Source organism: Phalacrocorax carbo, chromosome 2 (genome assembly GCF_963921805.1).
Source record: "Phalacrocorax carbo chromosome 2, bPhaCar2.1, whole genome shotgun sequence".
NCBI lineage: Eukaryota > Metazoa > Chordata > Aves > Suliformes > Phalacrocoracidae > Phalacrocorax > Phalacrocorax carbo.
Genome location: NC_087514.1, coordinates 18,616,931 through 18,637,706, shown reverse-complemented (window position 1 = coordinate 18,637,706; position 20,776 = coordinate 18,616,931).

Here is a 20,776-nt window from a genome sequence, read left to right as displayed (position 1 = left end):
AAGGAGGTGGTAGCGAGGTGGGTGTTGGTCTCTTCTCCCAAGTTACTAGCGATAGACCTAGAGGAAATGGCTTCAAGCTGCATCAGGGGAGGTTTAGATCGGATATAGAAAAAAATTCTTTACTGAAAGAGTGGTCAGGCAAAGGAAGAGTCTGCCCAGGGAGGTGGTGGAGTCACCATCCCTGGAGATGTTAAAAAATGCATAGACGTGGCCCTTCAGGGCATGGTTTAGGAAGCATAATAGTTCTGGGTTAACAGTTGGTCTTGATGATCCTAGAAGCCTTTTCCAACCTTAATGATTCTGTGATTCTATGAGCAGAGAAATGAGATGATACTACAGATATTAGATGGCCCCACATATCACTGTGGTCAATTTCTGGTCACTGCAATAGTACAGTTTTGTGACTCAGGCAAAACCAGTTTTATTGGTAACAAACACAATGGAAAAAACTCAGTATTTAGGCAGCCAAGAAATGCAACATAAACAGACTCCATTAAGAAATCATAAAAATAGACCCTAGTGGCCCACGACTGGTGAGGAGTAAAGCCTCACCATGAACACCATGCTCTTCCTGATTCAGGACTCATGACTTTGATAACTTTGAACTTTGAACTATGTACTGAAGAAAACTATTATCTGTAGGAACTGACAGCAATTTTTTGTAGTGAAATATATAGTGAGGTAAGAAGGAGGGAATTATAAGCAAAAAAAATAGTCCCGTCTCGTAGTGAAGCCAGTGAAAGGGGACAAGGAAATCTAAATCTTTATGAAAGGGTTTTATCACCTCTTGAAACATCAAAGCTGTTTAAAAAGTCTTCAGTAGACAACCAGGCTTTAGCTTCTGTGTTTCTGTGATTACCTTCCTGAAAAACTAAAAGAATTTAGAATTCCTAGCCAAATGTTGTGCAAGGTTTCGAAAATGACATTTCAAAATGATACTACAGTCAAGCATAAAAAAACCACACATACTTAAGAAAGCACTAACACATCAAGCATTTGAGAGGGTTTAGGAATACAGCAGCTAGACTGCAAAGTGATGTTGCTGGATAATTCATAATATAAATTATATAGAAATTTTAGTAAGATGGACTGAAAAGTTATCATTTTTTAATAGTTCTGATGTCTGTGAGTTTCATGTTTTTAAAAGAAAAAACCCATAATATTTTCAGTTCCTCAAATTTTGATTATAATATAATCTATAAGAAAATAACCAAGATTAAATAAATATTCCTGGGTGTTCTCTTTTTCCTGAGAAATTTAATTTTGGTCAGTCATTTGTATTTATTTAACCTGCAAGAAGAGTTTCTCTCATTTCAGGTTTAAATATAGGATTCAGTTGTTTGTTTACATAGGTTGCCATTTACTAATATTTTAGGTAAGCTAAAAATACCCATGACATGGTGTAATTTAGGAATCCTTGTTCTGCTCTGTTCTGTGTTAAAAATAAAATTAACATCAACTTTTTTTCAAAGAACCAACAATACCAGAGTGTATAACATTAAAATATTCTGATATATCTTATGCCACTGCTGATACAATCGTGCTGCTGGCATATTTAAAATGAGCCATCAGTCACACATGGAGACAATAACAAGCTCTTTGCTGTCAGTTTTCTGACCCAGATAACCTTAAAATGAAATATTAGAAAACAGGGTGGAAAAAATAACATGATTTGATCATTACATGTAGTACCATGACACCTAATATATTGGCTAATGTGTAATAATAACAGCATATGTATGAACATGTTTTTATTCTTTGTATAACTAATGAAATGTTGGGAGTTTGGGGTTTTGTTTGTTTATTTGGTTTTTTTCTCAAAAGGATCTTTTCATTTTGCTTATTTCTTATGGGTTTAAACTTATTTTTGAGATATATAGTCAGAGATGGTCTAACTGATAGAGATTAAAAGTTGTGCTTAAATATATATTGATCACTGTATTCCTGTCCTCCTTAAGTTAAGTACAAAAGTGATTTATGATCTTTTAAAGTCTTTAAACACTTTCTTTTCCTTCTTTGAATGGAGTAAAATAATGTGTTCCTAATAGAATTTAACATCTTCCACTTCAAATGTCTTAGAACCACACAGAGGACAAAACATTTCTGTGTTCAACAGCCTAATGAAAAAGAATCCTTTTTCATATTCGTGTCCATAGGAGGCATAGAGGAGTCCTTTAATATGTATGCAACAAAGAAGAACCAAGGAAACGGACACAATGTTGTCAGCTTGAGCTTCACAAAAATTCTCAGGTGCAAATCTGGGCCAATTTCTTTACTTGCCAAAATGAACAATTTCACATTTTATCAAACCATGTAGGAAATGAGACTACCATTTGAGAGATTCATAAATTCTTTCAAAACATATCTTACAAAAATAAATTAAAGCAAGAGAAATAAGATTTTTTAAACCTTAAAAGTAATGAGAGATGTATGTCATTATGCCTAGAGACAGCACTGAGATTGCAGATAATCTAGGTATTGCTTAAAAACTAAATAAATTCTTTATTTCAGATAACAACAAAGACAATAATTTTGAACACAGGGCAAAAGCAGAATGGCTAATGGAAATGGAAGTATGCTTATGGAACTGTACTACATTTGACTGTAGTTCAGACAGTGTAGCTTAATCTCCTTCCCATAACACTAAAATAAATGTATTACAAAACTGCTGAGACTTTTAGCAGGAGATCATAATAAATCTATTGACTTAGGTATGGTATTATCACAGTGGAGAATTAACAATGTGGTGAACTCCTAAAGAATCTGCCTTGGGACAGACCATATTAATATTAAAAATTTTGTTAGTCTTCTCAATGCATGAAGTATGCTGATGTACTTAATTTATAGCATGAAACTAGAAGGCATGTGCAAGACATGAGAGAACTGGAATATTATTCATGAAGGGATGGATAATCTTTAGGGATGCAAAGGAAGAATGAGATGAAATGCAGTGGAACAATGCCTAGTCATTTACTTGATGCTAACAAGAAACTGGGGACTCATTGCAGAAGAGAAGCAGAAGAGAAATAAGATCAGGATATATTAGCTGATAATAAGGTAGTTGTAAACTACCAACTTGTTGAGGATATGAAAATAAACAAATGAAATACTAGGATACAGCAAATACAATATAGACATGAGGACATTACTGTCAATGTACAAAGCATTGATTACAACTCATCTGTGTAGTTTAAATAATGTTTAACCAATATTCAAGAAACATGCATTTGAGGTGGAATAAATGCAGAAAAAGTCTGTTAAATGGTGCAGATTTTTAAAAAAAGTTTTCTTAGAAGAAGGAAAAAAGAAGTCTGGGATGTGTTTCTTCTGTGAAAGTTGAAGTTAGAAAGGAATATAGGGTTTTTTTCTATAATTAAACTAGGGATGCAAATAGAAAGAAGAGGCAATTATTTAAACTAAAGGAAAATGAAGAAAACAAAATAATGTAAACTGACAGTCGATAAACTCAAGGTTGCCTCTAATAAAATAAAAAGAAGAAATGAAACACAGAATTACAAAAACCAGCATCAAATCTGACTAGTGTAGCAAGAGAAGGAATTGACTGTCCCTTTTGCCAGAATTCTCATCTGCTAATCAAGACCAGAAATTCCACAGGAGACTAGCAGAGCATAGATGCTCTATGTCTCAAATTGGACACATTCATTTTGTGAGTGGGGACTTCCAAAAATTGCCCGTATTCTCTTCCCAACTAGAACCCTGAAGTTAATACTGATGGCTGTCTCCTGACCTACGCAAAGTGAGCTGGTTCATCATAATCCGGTTCCCGGGGAGTACTGTTCACCAAATTCACCAATAAAACCATGAATACAATCACACTTTTACTCCTTTACTGGCAATCTGTAGAAAGCATTAAATTACTCTATATCATGAAGCTAGGAAGACTCTTTTATCAAAGTAGCAATAGCTGCAGTCTAGATTTGAAACATGATAGTCTTGTACGTGACTCCTTTCCCAGTTATGGTCCTCAGCCTTGAATCCTTTTGAAAGTCCCTAAGCTGAATTAATATTATTGTCTCCTGTTCACAAACTTCTGCACTTGCACTACATATCTCAATATTCCTCCTCCTATGGGTGTCCTGAAAAAGCTGCTTCATCGTGGGATTGGAACTTGCTAATGAGATAGGTATTTCTTTCATTACTTCAATGATGTTGCTTTTAAGAACAAAGCTTATGTGGCTTTCATGTTTGTTAGCTTCCTTTAAAGCTTGGGATGGAAGTTTTGTCATCTCAGACTTTGTTTCAATAATTTGGCCTGGTGCAAGCTTAGTCATCAGTTTTGTTATGCTATAATTGCATAGTCAGATTTGGGGCACTGTGGAGGCAAGCCTGGCAGCCAGACGCTGCAAAGAGAATCTGAAAATGTTGACTTAGTCTCAGTAGTCTGGCTCTAGTTTTCTGTAATGCTTGCAGGTTGCACACTGTGGAAATGATGTGACATACTATCATCATGAACTCAATCCAAAAACTACACTGAATGAAAAGTAGAGCGGTATTATATAATGTAAAGCAAAAACACCAGCTGCAGGAGTGGCAGATACAGTAATCAAGCTCTCAGAGAGCTGCATATGTTCTCAGATTTTCCATGAGATTTTTTTTTCATGTTTCCACATTCATGGGGAAGCCATTGATATTTTTTAGTCTCACTACACATGCGCATCATTTGAGATTATCTTTGACCTCATTATTTGTCAGCCTAGCCCTGAAATAAAGCATTTACAATATCTAAACTAATCTCTGTGTGAACAGGTGAGTATAGTCAATCGCATATTGCATGTATTTTCAGACCCTGGTTGTGCAAGTTTAAGCTTCAGGAAAGCTAAAAGAATTGACAAAAGTGACTGAGGAAAGAGCACTAAGTTTTAGTTTGATTTCTGGTACACTCTAAATCGCAACCTTTTATGGACTTATCAGTCTTCAGCTCTGTGCATGGGCCTTGCTCAGCTCCCATTTCCTGTGCCCTGGTGATGCCTGCATTTGGAGGTTTTTTATTCTGCTTCAGTAAGCAGAGTGTGGGATTATGTGCTAGAAGTACTGTGTTACTGCTGATATTATATTTATTAATGGAATTTTGTTTTCTGACAGGCCCTGTTATTACCTGGCATGCACACTTTGTGGTGTTGTGTTGTCCACAGGGTGCCCTTCTACAAGAATTGTATGACCAGACACGGTCTTCCTTCAGATGAGAGACATGCCCTTATGAAGCCCTTGTGTGCATTTTCCTAGATGGCTAACTAGATTGGATTTCTCTTGTGAAGATACAGAAAGTAAGCAAAAGCCACATTTTGCACTTGCTAGAATACAGGGAAGGATGCTTGATGCTTCTTAAAACTCTGCCAAAGGAGAACAGAAATGTTTGTACACTACTTTCTTCTACCCTTGGGTTTACTGCACAAATGACATAGGAAATTCAGCCTCATGAGAAGGATGGTTATCACAACCAAATTTGGCATATTAGTGTATTTTTAGGATGCAATCTTTCAAGATACTGCAGCCCTATTGCTCTCAGTAGTAGATTTCCAATAATATTTAACAATCCAAAGATCATGTGAAAAATGTGATAGCCATGAATACTAATACAGTTTTAACTGCATTCATATTTAGAAATAATACTGAAGCATGGAGGAATGAAGAGTTACAGCACACAAAATAAGTCACACAATAGAACAATACCAGAAGAAGAAATTGTTCAAGTCCTGTTTTACTGGAAGTTTAAAGAAGAAGAGAGTTCGGAAAGTACTCTCACTTCCTACAGTTTGCGAGTCTACCTTCTGTCTTCAGCAATATTTCCAGACACTAGAATAAAATATGAAGAAAGGATGAGAAGAGTAATTACTCTGGGTTCTTTTCTATTAAAATAAAATTTTAAAATGTATCAGAAGAACTGTTCAAATACTACACCTTGTCAGTCATTGAACCTGCAAGCCCAAATTGAACAGCTACATGTAGAAATGTGCTGACATTTGCATGTAAGCATAATTATGGATTTTTGTACACATATTTTATATAATTCTCATTTGACATGCCACACAACAGAGCCTTCAAGAATCAGCTCCTCCTTACATGAATAAGAGCTAACATTTTTGCACATAGACTTCTGTAGCACTTCAGACATAAAAGAGCTAAATTTACCAGGTTGAATGGTTCTGTCACCTTTTGAATTTTCTCATCAGTGAAAAACAATAAACTTATACAGAACATCTGACACTCCAGACATTTGGAGGAGTTTAAAATGTCAGATAGGTCTTTATTTATTATCATTAACGTATGATCCAGTAAGCATTCACCGGAGAGACTGTGTTGGTTCTTTTCCCCCACAGCGTAAAGCACCTTGTCTCTCTTGGCAATGAGTTCTGTGTGATATACAGCAATTACCTCTGAAAAATTAAAAGCTCCTTAAGACCTGAAGTGGAAAGCTAACTTCATAGAGTCTTTTCAGAGTCACCAGAAGTATATATTTATTTCACTGACTGTTTTCCATAATTTTTCAAAAAGGTTTCGAGGAATTCAGCACCTTTAAGCTGTAATTTTTAATCTATTTAGTATTTTTGACAGGCAATTGCAAAACTCAATTATGCCTAAGTAGCAGAAGAAGAAAAACATAAAGTCTGGAACTTTATACATTGTATATTGACTCTTTGGATTTAATTCACTGAAATTATCTAACAATATGTTCCTGTAGTGTAATATTTTTGGCTGCTTTTTATTTTAGAAGAAAGTCCATCATTCCACTGAGTCATGTGATGATAAGTATGATGGGAAACTGACATAAAAAATTACAGTGTGGAATGCAAGACCTTGTTCCCAGAGGAAGGGAAGAAAAAGTTCTTGAAAATCCAGAAAATATATACTTGACACTGCTGCAAAGACAAATTACTCATTTTCACTGTCAAAAATATAAAGACATAGCCTTCTTTTACCAGCAATGAATATTGAAATATACTGAGATTTTATGTGCCTACCATTTATATATTGTATTATTATGTACTGACAGTGGCATGATAATGTTGTGCTTAATGTGACAGTTCTTTTGCTATTTTCACCAAGAATCACTTTTAATTTTTAAGACCTGTACTTTGGGTGGGCTGCCAGGGAATGAGACACAAGGCTACAGAGCAGGAATAATATCACAAGAGATCTCGATGAAAGGAGTGTAGCAGTTAGGAGTGGTGTAGTGTGTATCAGTCTGAATAGAGATGGGGCAGAAAAAATAAGGAACAACTGTAAAAAGCCAAGGGAATATCAAATCAAACTCAAGACTAAAGATAACTCTTCACCAGTGCTGAAGCTCAGAACAAGAGCTTACGTTACTTCTTCCATTTTCTAAGGAAAAAAATTCAAACTATTTTGTTGACATATGTGTGAATCTCATAATTTATTTGTTTTCTTTTTGTCTTAAGTGTCATTGTTTAACCCCAGCTATGGGGATGGGGAAGAGAATCAGAAGAGTAAAAGTGAAAAAACTCATGGGTTGAGGTAAAGGCAGTTTAATAGGTAAACCAAAAGCCATCTATGCAAGCAAAGCAAACCAAATAATTCATTCACCACTTCCCATGGGCAGGCAGATCCTCAGACATCTCCAGTAAAACAAGGCTCCATCACACGTAACGGTTACTTGGGAAGATTAAAAGCCATCACTCTAAATGTGCCCCCCCCTTTCTTCTTCTTCCCCCAGCTTTATATACTGAACATGATATTATATGGTATGGAATACCCCTTTGGTCAGCTGGGGTCAGCTGTCCCGGCTGTGTCCCCTCCCAGCTTCTTGTGCACCACCAGCCGACTCGCTGGTGGAGGGGTGTGAGAAGCAGAAAAGGCCTTGGCCCTGTATAAGCCTGCTCAGCAGTAACAAAAACATCTCTGTATTATCTACACTCTTTTCAGCATAAATCCAAACCATACCTGTGTACTAGCTACTATGAAGAAAATTAACTCTATCCCAGCCAAAACCAGCACAATAAGCTATTAAATATCCATGGCAGTGAGATCTTGACTTTAAAAATTTGTTTTAAAAGAATCAGAACATAGCAAAAACTGTCTCAGAACTGGACCTCCAGGATTCTCAGTATTACGATTTCTATGGTTTTTCTTCTTGCTCATTTATCTCAAACCATGAGTTACCTCACTTTTATTCTTCTGATTCTCTCCCCTGCTCCACCAGGGGGGAGTGAGCGAGCGGCTGCGTGGTGCTTGGTTGCTGACTGGGGCTAAACCACAACAGCTTGTCAGGCCTCACCTGGAGTACTGTGTTCAGTTCTGGTCCCCGCTATAAAAAAAAGATGTGGACAGGCTGGAGAAAGTCCAGAGAAGGACCACAAAGATGATCAAAAGACTGGGGAGACTGCCATATGAGGAAAGGCTAGGAGAACAAGGTTTGTTCAGCCTTGAGAAAAGGAGGCTTACAGGAGACCTTATAGCCATGTTCCAGTATTTAAAGGATGGCTAGAAAGAAGATGGAGACTCTCTTTTTACAAGGAGTCACAAGGAAAAGACAAAGAGGTACAAGTTACTGCTGCGGAGATTCCAGTTGGACATAAGAGGAAAATTTTTCACAATGAGAACAATCAACCATTGGAATAATGTCCCCAGGGAAGTGGTGGACTCCCCAGAATTGGACACTTTTAAGATTCAGCTGGACAGGATTCTGGGCCATTTTGTATAGACCATGCTTTTGACAAGAAAGTTTGGACCAGATGATCCTGGAGGTCCTTTCCAACTTGATATTCTATGATTTTATGATTAAATTGTGTAATCAGGAAATCACTTCTTAACCCCTTACATTTAGTCAGATATGGCATATGCATTGCATGTCTACTGTTAATTTTCTGACTTCCTGTCATGTAAGCCTAAGCATGGTGGTATAACAGAGTTAGCTTCATGGATTTAAGATTTCACAAACAGCAGTTTAATCTTTTAAATTTGGCAAAGTTTATTCTTTAAACGGGCTGACATTTTGTCTCTAGGCAGAGAGAAAATTGGCAATAGGACACCCTGTGACAACAAATCTGCTGAATTATTATTTTTCTAAACCAGGTTTATTGTCTACTGCTTGAAGGGGAAATTCAAATTGTAACTGCTCAGCAGTGGTAATTTGTGACCAAGGAATGATCTGGCATGGAGGGCAAGAAGGCCCACCTGCATAAGGGGCTAAATTGGCTGCAAACAGGAATGCCAGAGCTACAGCAACTCCTGTTAAAGGAGTCAAGTTTCCCTTGGTGTTAGACAATGAGGTTACTATCTGTCTTGTAGCTGTCTTGGAATGTGAGCACTCAGGGGCCACCTTTGGGCAGCAGAGCTGGGCTGGTGTTTGGACTCAAGGGTGGGCTGAGGTTTCCCATGTCAAAGTTCACAGGATTGGTGCTGGTGCAAGTGTCTATAAGGATTTGGCTCATGATGCATCTTTGCAGACTCCTTGTAGAACTGCTTATGGCAGTAGGAATCTGTCCAATGCACTGTTATTTTTTTTAAATATATATTTAAGCAGAAACGTATGTTTAATTCACTGAAAGGGGTACAATAAAGATTCCCCAACATGCTGATGTCACTGATGTCATGGAAGGCTGATGTTATTTGTGTCTGTCCCTCTGCCTATCCCAGAGTGTAGTGGGAACAGCAAGTCCAACTCTTCTACTATGTTACATTGTCCCACTTCCATAACTTCCTATTACCTTGCTACAGAATCTTGAGGACAGCAATATTCAAATTACCTAATATGAAAGAGCTGAAAATAGTGAAAGAGCTCCCTGGTAACTATGAGCATCTTCTGAAGCTGTAGAATACAGAGTAAGGGGCTTTTGGGAACCAGTAGCTAGAGTAGGACCCATCTGGGTAGAACAAGAAGTAGTGTAAATTTTTCACGTAGCAATTTTCTGTGCATAGCAATCAGTTGAGAGCATTTGGGCTTACCTGTTTCTTTCCTAAGAACACATCAATAGTACTATAGGTATTAAGGATAACAAAATTACATTAGGTTTGAGTGGTAGAAAATATGTAATTATGCCATACTTCCAAGCAGAAATATGAGGTCTCCAAAAGCAATGAACACTAAATAGTTTTGGAAGATACATGTATGTATTTGTGACAAAAATAGCTCCAGAGTAGGACAAGTCCAACAAATAATGTACCATAAGAGCTTGAATGTTGTCCTCATTTTTCATATATTGATGGCAAAGCCATTTCAAAATTAAAATGGGTCTTGATAGATGTGCGTGTTCTGGAGTGCAACTTAAACAGAGTCTATCTTACATCAAAGAAATAGAAATATCATTAGCACACAGCAACCACCTATCCAAGGTATAATAATCTATTCTGCGAGTCAGCCTGGTGCTTACAATGAATGTATATTGTCCAATTTATCACTTGTATTATTTAGGGTCTTAGAATCAAACGAAAGTAGTTATACTACTCCTTTCTTGGTTTCTCAGTTAAGTTATAGAAGAATTATATTTTCTTTAAAAAAATAAAACAAACATATAGTTGGTTCCTGGAAGTGACTTCATTAATGTCTTAAAGAAAAAAAAAAATACCGGAAATTAAATGTGTATATGTTTTATTAGAAATGATCATCCATTTTTATCACACAGAAGCAATAGGTCATTTTCACCAGTGCAGCCAAGTTGTTCTTGGCCTAGGACTAAGAGAAGGCAAGGACAAGGTAAAGATGCTTTTAGCTCTCAGTGGCACACAGCTGCCAATAAACTTGTCTGACCTTCTAAAATTTGCATCACGGGTACATCGGATCAATCAAGCAGTATGAAGGCCTGAAAGCAGAAGACATTGCCTGTACCTCATTCACAAGAAAAAATCTCACTGTTCTGTTCAACTACATTCTGTCTGCTTTGAGCTGTTGAATACCCCACATATAGTCAGACCTAAACTAACATTATATTCCAAATTGATAATACATTCTTTTTATTCTGTTGGACTATTGTAATGTAGTCATAGGTATTGAAACTCTAAAAGAATATTTCCAATCCTTAAAATGACTATAGATTATTTTTAGATAGGGAAGAAAAGACACGAAATAATAATGATATCGGAAATTAAAAATTAATGTACATATATAAAAGCTGGTTAGAATTTAGATAATAAATTTAGATTTTGATGAAAATTGGTAATTACATTTATTCATGTGCAAAGTAGGTTTTCACCTTCCAATCTGCCAGCTGAATAACTAGCTTTCGTGTGTCCACTAATCTGAAATTCAAATAAAGCAGTAGTTTGATAGGGTAATATTTGGGTAAGACAAAATAAGCAAACAGATAATTCTAAAATGTAGTACAACTTTATAGGAAACATTCACCTGATATCTTGAATCCTTTATTTTAATAAACTGAGGTTCAGACAACCTTAATATAAACACTTGTTCCAGATTTTTAACACTCTTTTATCAAGAATGATGACATAATTCCATATATTGCAAAATAAAGGTATACAATATGCAAATGGTATTAGAAAACAAGAAAAAAATCTGAACGTTTCAGAAATGATCAAGGGCAACTATTGCAGACAAGTCAGACTGAATTTTTAATTGTCCTAATCCTTCAAAAGATGGTGTTAAATAGTGTCTGTTTTCTGAGGTTCATGAAGGAAAGAATATGCCAGCCATTTGTGAAACTCTACAATGCTAAATTGGAGATGAATACAGTCATTGTTGGAGACATATATCTAGATTTTTTAATCAACTAGGGTGTGTTTTTACTAAACTTGTGATTGAATCTTACCACAGATACACCTTCATAAGCATCAGCCTTATCCGTTGAATAGACAACCTGAACTCATAGGATGTTTCAAGTGCTTGTAGAAAAGTATTAAAAATAGTTGTGCCTTTATAGTTAGTTAGGAGGGTGGATTAAAACTTACATTGCACTTAAAATTCAGAAGGTCATTGTATAGTCGGCTTTGATACACGTGCTTTATCTGGTGACTTTTGTCTTTTCAGAGAGAAGCACAAACCCCCAGTTTCTGATTACAGTGTTGATTAAGATATTTTAGATGTAACTGAAATAGTTTTGCAATTTGCAATTATCTACTCCTAAAATATTTTTCCTCTGTTTTTGATAATTGGATATATTTTTTATACAGCTGCCCTTGTTTTAAAGATTTTATTCTCTGTGTCTAAACATTCAAACTAACATTTTTCATTCTGGATCTATGCCTGAAAATTTATTAAACTCTCATGTTAAGTAATTCAGTTGCTGCTCCTTCTGAGGAAAATTGATGATTTGGGTAGTTTTAGAAAGCTTTGTCTCTTTTTGTGTTCGAGTAGCTGCAGCTGGGATAGAAATTTAAAAGGCCTTGATCTGAACTATGCCTTTTGAGGTTCTCCTGAAAACCTGTCACCATCTGATGGGACTCACAAGCTTTTAAAAATATAATTTTTTCTCTCAGCAGAATGTGTCAGGGTTTTGCTGCAGTTTCTAAGCATTTCTCAGAACTTTTCTGTTCCCCAAAGCTCTATAAATGCCGTTCACTATTCCAGCATTGCATAGCACCTTCAAAAATGCCAGTCTCACTAAGAATGTACCAAGACATCGAGACAGTGACTGGATATAGCAGTTGGACGCTGAGCTAAAGGCAACAGTGGGAGTTCCTGTAACCCCACCGAAGTCAGAAATGTAGTAGAAAACACATACATGTCACTCCTACCTAGGCATGCTAAGAAAACAAGTAGCCCATTACATTATTTTGAGGGATATGACTTGTTTCTTCTTACAGAGAGAAGCAGAGGCTTCTCAGGAGATGCAGGTTGGCTGGCTGAAGGAAAGTGGTGAGCAAAGGTGCAGTTAAGACACTACCTTTACAAAAAATTGGGTTGAAAGATTTTATGGTAGATACCTCTGAAGTATTTTTATACAAATTCCTCACACAAAGGATTCCTCAGACACATGCACAGATAATCTGTGTATGCATAGTAGTTTAGATAAAGCCAAGAAATGGTTGTTATAATTGTTATAATTGAAATCTTAAGAGTCTAATCATTATCAGTTCATAAAAAAAATTGTTATAGAAAAAGAAGGAATAATAGTGTGTTCAAATTGTTACATAGATACTTAGTTTCTACCCCTTTCTTGGTATTATTTCCTGGCACCCTTGCCATTCTCTGGGGTCTAAGATCAGTGGTTTCATTCTGATCATGGTGGTGGTGATGGGATGTTAGAGTGAGTTGTCAGCTCCTGAAGACCTTCGTCACCAAGGGGAACATGGTGTGCGTATTTATGGTTTCTTCTTCCTCATTCTAGGATCCACTGTAAGTCATTTTTCTGTATATTTGCTGGCATACTTTTACAGCTTTGCCCTTTCTTCATTGATCTGCAGTTCCACGTTGCATCCAAATTTACTACATATAGTGGCTTTTAACTATGTTAGATACTACTTCATTATTCTCCTTGTTCCCCCTAAAATCAGTTCACTTATATTTTCAATCTGGCTTCATAACAATATGATTTGATATAAACAAAAAGTGTGTATCCATTTTAACATTATACACCTGTGCAATCAGATCATAAAACTCAGTTTCATTTCTGCTATTCATATTCCAAGTTACAGCCATTTTGGGGCAACCATATACATTTGTTAGCATGCCTTATACTGTGTATTAGCATCACAATGTCTGTTTGCTTGCTTTTGGCTCACTAGCTTAGGAAATCTGTTTCAATTTTATTGTCAATATTTGAGCACCTGTAGTGATACTTTTATGATAACCACATATTTTAAGCCAATAACACTGACACTAAGTGTTATACCCAGCTGAATAAGGACATAAGGATGATATAAAATGGTTCCGTCAAGGATCTACTGACCCTCTTGCATCCTTTCACTGGATGAAAATGGAGCACTGTTACATTGACAAGAAAAATGTCTGCTTTATTCTCCTCCCTCCTGTGTTTTTCCAAGCCCACAAGTTTGTCTATATTTCATTTCCCATGTAAAGGCTTGCAGGTTACTTGTAACCTCTTGTCATGGTTTAACCCAGTCACCAACCAAGCACCACACAGCTACTCGCTCACCCTCCCCACCTTGGTGGGATGGGGAGAGAATTAGAAGGGCAAAAGTTAGAAAAATTATGGGTTGAGATAAGAACAGTTTAATAACTGAAATAATGATATGATGATAATAATAGTAATAAAGAAAAGAACAAAAGACAAAGAGAGGAACAAAGCCCAGGAAAAACAAGTGATACAACTGGTCACCACCCGCCAACCTATGCCCAGCCAATCCCCAAGCAGCAATCAGTGCCCCTGGCCAACTCTCTCCAGGGGATACACTGAGCATGACATCATATGGTATAGGATATCCCTTTGACGAGTTTGCGTCAGCTGTACTGGTGTCATGGCTTTTGCTGGGATGGAGTTAGTTTTCTTCACTGTACCTGGTGTGGTGTGTTGGATTTAGTATGGGAATGGGGTTGATAGCCCACTGATATTTTATTTGTTGCTGAAGTAGTCGCTAAGTAGGTGCTAAGTGTTGCCAGGTGGTGCTTATACTGGACAAGGACTTTTCCAGCTTCCCATGCTCTGTTGGGGGCATGGGAGGATAGGAGGGGAGGGGAGCGGAGAGGGCATGCCTGGGACAGCTGATCTGGGTTGGTTGAAGGGGTATTACATATTGTATGATGTCACACCTGGTATATTAACTGGGGGAATTGGCTGGGAGAGAAGGGATTGTGGCTCAGGAACTAACAGCATTGGTCAGTGGGCGGTGAGTGGTTGCATCACTGGTTGGCTGGTTGGTTGGCTGGTTGTTTTTTTTCTATACCTCCCCCTGCCCCTGGGTTTCACACCCTCTTCATTATTTTCCTTTTTATTCTATTGTTGTTTTTATTATTACTGTTTAATTTTAATTATTAAACTGTTCTTACTTCAATGCATGAGTTTTCTTACTTTTGCTCTTCTGATTCTCTCCCCCATCCCACTGGGGTGGGGGGAGTAAGTGAACAGCTAGGTGGTGCTTAGTTGCTGACTGGAGCTAAACCATGACACCTGGCTATGCTCCCTCCCAGCTTCTTGTGCACCTCCTCGCTGGCAGGGTATAGAAAACTGAAAATTCTTTTACTTAGTATAAACACTGCTTAGCAACAATTAAAACATCAGTGTGTTATCACATTAATCTCATGCTAAATCTAAAACACAGCACTATGCCAGCTACTAGGAAGAAAATTGAACCTATCCCAGCCACCACCAGCACAACTCCTGTTTAAAACCAAATATTTCCCCTCCAAATAAGTTTTTAAAAATTACTAAGTTATATTTGTGTTAGAACATGACTATCAGTCATGACCCTTTTTTTAAAAAAAAATCTTAATTTCTGGGGTTTTGTTTTTTTCCAGTTTGGTTTGTTTGTTTTGGTTGTTTTTTTAATTAATATTTGTTTTTACATCTCTGCACTCCCATAAAAAAGTAATAAATGCTGATAAATTCTACATTAAATATTCATTTAAATGTGTTTACTAGGTTCTTTCCAAATAATCAGGAAGGGAATACCCATATTCCAAGAAAATCATTGTCTGGGGATAAATAAAATTAAAGATGTAGTATAAAATGAGGGAACAGGAAATTCCCAGATGGAAAAATAAAAGGAATAGAAAAAGAAAATAGCTGGACGTACACAGCAATTTAAAAAATTACAGCAAATCAGTAATGTGTTGGAAAACCTCATGTGTTGTTACAGGGAAAAATGAAATAACAACAGTGAACTGTATATATATTCAGTGTGAAAATTCAAGCTTTCCTTTGCTTAAGTATTACATTGTATATCTCCTTTACATGTTAACTATTAAAACCCTGGAAGCAAAAAGGCTGGTATCAGCCCTTAACCAGGGTTCACAGAGAATTAGAGGTTGAAGCATAACCCTTAGAATGAGGAAAGCGATTATCCCCCATTACTCAGCACTTATTAGACCACATCTGGAATACTGTATCCATTTTTGGGCTCCCAATATAGAAAAGACATGAAGAAATAGAGTGAGTTCAGTGAAGGACCACCAAGTTGGCCGGGGCTGGAGAACCTGTCTTGTGGTTAAAAGGCTAATGGGCTTGATCAGCCTGCAGAAGGGACAGCTTATTCCAGTATCACCTTCCAGTTGTACATACTCAGCACTTTTCCTTTTTAATGCATATTAACTGGCATGAAGTCAGTGTCATCTTTTCCATGACTGAGAGATTTTCCTTTATGCAGCAAGAAATCTCTGGCTTTCAGCAATCTGCTGTAATGAACAACTGAGTAAGAAGCAAAAAGATGTAGTAATAAACCATTACTTCTAACTCTTCCCCCACCATTTTCATTAAAAATACATAAACAATAGGGCTAAAAGCCACATCATTATCATGATACGTAATGTTTCATCCTCAGCATATCTCCTCTATTATGCGTGTTAATTTACACTATCTTCCTTAAATATTTATCTTATTTTCTTTAAAGTATATGAGATGGAACAAGATGTTCAAGTGGTGTGCTGGCAAATGATAATTTGTGAGGTAAAGATAGATAAAATTTTAATATAATCCATTGGAGAGGGCCAGAAAATATAATGTAAATCTGTATCTTCTTTATGTTTGCAATAGTACATGGATTTCTAAATTATTTTTTAGAAATTCATACAACAAATAAAACAAAAATTTCTGAAAAAAACTACTTAATTTCTTAATTTCCTCTAGAGTTCTTAAAATATCATCAGCCATTTGAAATTAATATTGATTGAAATAGTGAAAAAATAAAAAGAATAGGAGTTACTCAATTACAAGTTAAACATATTTTTACCTGTTAAAGACCATTGAAGTTTTTTAAATACAGCAGTATATTGAATGGCTAATAATACTATTGTTAAAACTTGCCATCTTAGAAAATTGAAAAGACTTACTGAAAATTTCAGAAAAAGAGTGTTATGGGAAATTTGAATATTTTCCTTCTTGTAAAATGAAAAATTTTGGCACTTCTCGGTCATCTTGAAAACTTTTTATCTATCTATCTATCTGACTGATTATAGACTCAGAATCATAGAATATTTTGTGACAGAAGGGACCTTTAAAGGTCATCCAGTCTAACCCCCCTGCATTGAGCAGACACATCTAGATCAAGTTACTCAAAGCCCCGTCCAACCTGACCTTGAATATTTCCAGGGACGGGGCATCTGCTACCTCTCTGAGCAACCTGTTCCAGTATTTTACCACCCTCATCATAAAATATTTCTTCCTTACAACTAGTCTGAATCTACCTTCTTTTAATTTAAAACCATTACCCCTTGTCCTATTACTGCAGGCCCTATTAAAATTATCTCTCATACTGATTGGCTACCATCAAGTGACCCAACATGTTGGGCACCAATGACCTCAGTACAAACCATGGGTAACATTCTATCTGTTCTATATTTATTTTATTTTAATATCTTATAAATTCTCTTTTCTCTGCCTTTCAGATTCATCAGTAAAGTATTCCTTTTAACTGCTCAACTTCTGGCATGCTCCACATTTTTTGTAAAGATTATTCCTGGTGTTATTGCTCTCTGTGAGAGAGTTGTCACATCCAAAAAGCAGATTCATCTTTTTCTATGTTAAACCTCTTAGAATAGAGTTTGGACATTGACTCTGTTAAAATTTCCATCCACAAATACCAAATAAATAATCCATCTTTTCCTGAAAAACTCAAAGTTCTAGTTGTCAACACACATTTTCAAAGTCAGTCTACAGATCATTCTGTGGAAGCATAATATTTTTAGGCATTTAGGTGTTCTAACAGAATGATCTATTCTCAAAGTACAAGAGAATCTGCTTTTTGTTATCACATTGAATTTTATAATCCTTTCACTGAGCTTTTGTTGCTAAATTGTACTTGTTCATATTTAGTAGTCACCAAATCAGAGCACCCTTATTCACAGTCACCTCATCTTTATGTGCGCTTGTGAGGTGGGAGGGTTTCTAATTATGTCCACATGACATGTTAATGTTTAGGAAACTGGTACTCTCACATGAATGTCATATTGCTGTACACTCTGTGTTATCAAATATTGAATTGGTGATGAATGTCCTGTCTGCAGCCTGAAAGGATGACTGTCACCTAAATCCTCCTGACTTCAGTTCTGTGCTCTCACGTTGTAAAGTTTTCTGTAGCGTACATGTACACATTGGAGTTGAGGTGATACAAAGAAACATGAGATGAGATGGAGTTTATTCTTCAGATGGAATAAGGGGTGTGTGTCTGAGGTATACAACTATTTTGATCAAAAAGTGTTAACTGCGTTGAGATCTTCTCTTGACCTCTTTGAAGTCTCCAGAATATCTGATCTGTATTATAAAAACATCATCTTTGGCAAAGGTTTTTACCTTTAAACCTAAACTGCAGCATATTCCATGTAGCCACTGACAGCATTGTCTACTTGTCTTGAATAAAAGCATTTTCTTATATTTTGCAAAGGCTAAAACATGCTCTCTGTTGAGAAACTGGCCCATTATTAGAGATTTAATCTAACATTAAACATTCCAGTATTCCCAGAGGCCGTTGACTTTCCACTTTCCTTATCCTAACCATCATACTTAAGCATCCTTACACCCCAAATCATTCTCCTTGGAAATGAATGTATTGTTCCTTCGTGATTTTTGGTAAAAGAATATTTCACTTCTGCTTCCAGTTTAATATGCTGAACTCTTTTTTTTTTTTTTTTTTTTTTTAATGTGTGTGTATTTCATGCAATTGTTGAACTGGTAAGCATTAACTAATGTTAGAATCATAGAATATGTCATATTGGAAGGGAGGCATAAGGATCATCAAGTCCAACTCCCAGCTCCTCACAGGACCACCTAAAACTAAACCTAAGTCTAAGAGCATCATCCAGATGCTCCTTGAACTGTTACAGGCTTGATGCTGTAACCACTTCCCTGGGAAGCCTGTTCCAGTGACTGACCACCCTCTCCATGAAGAACCTTTTTCTAAAGTCCAGTCTGAACTTCTCCTGATGCAACTTCATCCCATTTCCTTGTGTCCTATTGCTGATCACCAGAGAAAAGAGATCGACACCTCTTGCTCTGCTGCCCACCTTGAGGAAGTTGTAGACTGCGATGAGGTCATGCCTTGGCCTTCTTTTCTCCAAGCTGAACAAACCTAATGACCTCAGCCACTCCATGTGGCATCCATTGTAGTCCTAGAGGCCTTTCACTCTTTGTAGCCCTCCTCTGGACGTGCTTTAGTAGTTTGTTGTCCTTACATTGAGATGCCCAAAACTGCACACAGCACTCGAGGTGGGGCCACACCAGGGCAGTGTAGAGTGGGACAATCACCTCCCTCGACCAGCTAGTTATGCTGTGCTTGATGCACCCTGGAACACAGGCCTTGTGGCTGTCAGGGCACACTATTGACTCATATTCAACTTGCCATGAACCCAAACCCTCAGATCTCTTTCTGTGTGGCCTCCATCCTAGTTTAGTGTCATTGGCAAACTTAATGTACATTCAATTCCTGCATCCAGATAATTTATAAAAACATTAAAGAGCACTAGCCTTAAAATTGAGCCCTGGAGGTCCCCACAGGTGACTTGTCACCGGCTTGATGTAACCCCCTTTACGATAACTCTTTGACCCTGACCCATTGGCCAATTGTTCACACAATGCATTATGCACTTGCCTAGCTGTATGCTGGACATTTTGTCCTGAAGGATACTGTGAGAGATAGTATCAAAAGCTTTGATAAAATCAAACCCCACCACATCTACTGGCTTCCCTTGACCAACTAGATGGGTGATCTTGTCTTGAAAGGAAATTAAGTTAGTTAAAAAGAATATTACCCTCACGAACCTGTGCTTGCTAAGATGAACTACTGCATTGTCTCTCAAGTGTTTTTCAGTAACTCCCAGAATAAACTTTTCCCTTTGCCCCTTCAAATCTAGTTTAAAGCTCTTTCAAAGAGCCCTGCTACCTCTTGTGCAAAAATTCTCTTCCCCCTTTGAGAAAGATGTACCCTGTCTATCACCTGCAGGCCTGGTGTTGTATAGAAAGACCCGTGATCAAAAACCCCAGAATTCTGCCAAGGACACCTTATGATCCTGTTTCAGTTTCAGTCTGAGGATCACTCCATGACTGGATTGACAGGGAAATGTTAAAACAGTCCAGCCAGCAGTTTAAATGCTTTTGTATGCAGAAGTTTTTACCAAGTCTGAGTAAAAAGAAGGTCATTACAGGTTTTCTATAATGTTTATGTTAACCAGTTTTGAAGACTCAGGTATTTCTGAGAAAATCAAATGCAACTTATTTTGAGGATACCTGGGGCAAAATTTAGGGCAAGACTATAGCTGTAAATTGAACAATTCCATAGGGTGTTTTCTGGCACCTTTGAGTTAGGTAGTGTAGAAATAGCCTTAATACGTTGATTGCCTGGGCCTGAACTTTCCAGAGATTTTCCTCTGTCATAACTGTCATAACTTAGTGAATATCCACTGAACTGCCAAAACTTTGGAAATACATCTTTAAAATGCCAGTTTTCAAAAAAGATAATTATGCTGATATGAATTACTACTTTATGACACATTTCTATGAAATACAAAAGAGGAAAGTGCTGAGAGCATATTTGTTTCTGACTATGAGAACCATACGATGTCCTACACTTACTAAGCTATATATCTTCTACCTCTAGGCAAAAGAAAATAGTAAAATATATAATAATCTTTTAAACCAATCATGTGAGAGAGAAGTGTTCCTATTAGCTACAAGGGCTGATTTAATTTGCCCAAAGTATTTGACGTACTGTGTTATGGAATTTTGTACTTTATCACTGG